The 2570-nt window shown below is 45.6% G+C and overlaps 1 pseudogene; it reads left to right on the forward strand.

Annotated features, from left to right (window-relative positions):
* Positions 1-698: 698 nt before the first annotated feature.
* On the forward strand, positions 699-1744 carry LOC102404103 (annotated as a pseudogene).
* The last annotated feature ends 826 nt before the right edge of the window (positions 1745-2570 follow it).

The raw sequence follows: 2570 nt of genomic DNA on the forward strand, positions 1-2570 counted from the left end.
GACAGACTTTATTTTGGGGGGCTCCAAAATCACTGCAGATGGTGACTGCAGCCATGAAATTAAAAGATACTTGCTCCTCAAAAGAAATGCTATGACCAATCTAGACAGCATATTAAAAAGCAAGAGACATTACTTTGCCAACAAAAGTCTGTCTAGTCAAAACTATGGTTTTTCCAGTAGTCATGTATGGATGTGAGAGTTAGCCTATAAAGAAAGCTGAATGTTGAAGAATTGATGCTTTTGAACTGTGGTGTTGGAGAAGACTCTTGAGAGTCCCTTGGACTCCAAGAAGATCCAACCAGTCCATCTAAAGGAAATCAGTCCTGACCATTCACTGGAGGGACTAATGCTGAAGCTGAAACTCCAATACTTTGGCCACTTGATTCAAAGAACTAACTCATTGGAAAAGACCCTGATGCTGGAAAAGATTGAAGGTGGGAGGAGACGGGGACAACAGAGGATGAGATGGTCGGATGGCATCACCGACTCAATGGATATGAGTTTGAGTAAGCTCCAGGAGTTGGTGATGGACAGGGAAGCCTAGTGTGCTGCAGTACATGGGGTTTCAAAGAGTCAGACACAACTGAGCAACTGAACTGACTGAATACACTTGGAATAAAATTATTTAATCTGCCAGAATAATTGTCCTAGCATTCAGGTAACTTTCCCTTTTAAATACTTCCAGAAGAATCATACCCATGGGACCAGACAACCAAACCAGCTCCTCTGAGTTTATCCTCTTGGGACTTTCAGAAAAGCCAGAACAGGAGACTCTCCTCTTTGCTCTGTTTCTCTGCATGTACGTGGGCACAGTAGTGGGGAACCTGTTGATCATCCTGGCCATCAGCACAGACTCCCACCTCCACACCCCCATGTACTTCTTCTTGGCCAATCTCTCCTTGGTTGATTTTGGCCTGGCCACTGACACTGTCCCCAAGATGCTGGTGAGCATCCAAATCAAGAGCAAGTCCATCTCTTATTCCTGCTGCCTGACACAAATGTACTTCTTCCATTTCTTTGGCATCATGGATAGTGTCTTAATAGCCGTGATGGCTTATGATAGGTTCGTGGCTATATGTCACCCCTTACACTATACCACTATCATGAGCCCACGCCTCTGTGGCCTGCTGGTTGAAGGCCCGTGGGTGTTTTCTGGCTTCATCTCCCTCACCCACATCCTCCTGATGGCCCGTCTGGTTTTCTGTGGCAATACTGAGTTGCCTCACTACTTCTGTGACCTCACCCCACTCTTCAGACTTTCGTGCACTGACGCCTCTGTGAACAAGATTTTTGTGCTCATTGTGATAGGGATGGTCATAGCCACGCCTTTCATCTGCATTCTGGCCGCCTACGTTCAAATTATTGTGGCTATCATGAAGTTGCCCTCTGCAGAAGGCAGGAGGAAAACCTTTTCCACCTGTAGCTCCCACCTCTCTGTGGTTGCCCTCCTATATATGACTACCATTGGGGTCTGTGTCCTTCATATGTCTGCACAGCCATGAAGGAGAAAGCCTCTGGTGTGATGTACACTGCTGTCACCCCCATGCTGAAGCCCTTTATCTACAGCTTGAGGAACAGAGACCTGAAGAGGACCCTAAGGAATCTCATGAGAAAAAAAAATCATCTCATCTTCATGACCACAAGGTCATCTGGGAGCTTCCTAGAGGCAGGACCTCAATATCTAGGGTCCTGGACAAGTGTATGCAATTACAAGAGTTGGAAGTGCAGCCATTCTGAATTTTGAATTGCAGAAGTTTAAAAGGGAACATCAGGAGGGTCCTATAACTATTTTCTCAAGTGTGTGTGTGTGTGTGTGTGTGTGAGCGCACGTGCACGCACTCAGTGGCATCTGACTCTTTGTGACAACATGGACTGTAGCCCACCAGGCTCCTCCCTCTGTGGGATTTTTCTGTCAAGAATACTGGAGTGGGTTGCCATTTCTTTCTCCAGGGTATCTTCCCCACCCAGGGATCAAACCTGCATCTCCTGCATCTCCTGCATTGCAGGCAGATTCTTAACCACTGAGCCACCAGGGAAGCCCATTTTCTCCAATACTGGAACCAAAAAGGGTGTTTTTTAGGTAAACCTCCTGCTATCACCCAGAAGATCAGCCTAGCCCTACCAGCTTGGGTTTACCCTGGTTTTGAAACCATTGAACACTCAACAAATATTTATTAAGTACATATTCTGGGCTGGATGTAGATGCTGCTCATGGAAATATGAGCAGGAGAGATAAGATCCCAATAGTCTGGAGTTTACAGCTGAGTGTGGGAGAAGATATTGTACACTTAGTTGTAGTAGAATGGAATATAAACATGAGAGGAAGGATAGAATCCAATAGGAACACACAACAGAATCTGAGGGAGATTTAGGGGAAGTCTTCCAGGAGAGGTGATCCAAAAACTCAGGCAAAATGAGGAGAAAGAATGTCTCAGAAAGATAAAACAACTTGTGGAAAGGTAAGAAAGCAAGAGAAAGAGTGAAGCATGCATTTGTGAAGTTAAAAGTCCAGTTACGCTGAATGATGTGGGAGGTGCCAGGTACTGAGGGCTTTAGGACCAACCTAAAGA

The sequence above is a fragment of the Bubalus bubalis genome, chromosome 9, assembly GCF_019923935.1.
Source record: "Bubalus bubalis isolate 160015118507 breed Murrah chromosome 9, NDDB_SH_1, whole genome shotgun sequence".
NCBI classification, from domain to species: Eukaryota; Metazoa; Chordata; class Mammalia; order Artiodactyla; family Bovidae; genus Bubalus; species Bubalus bubalis.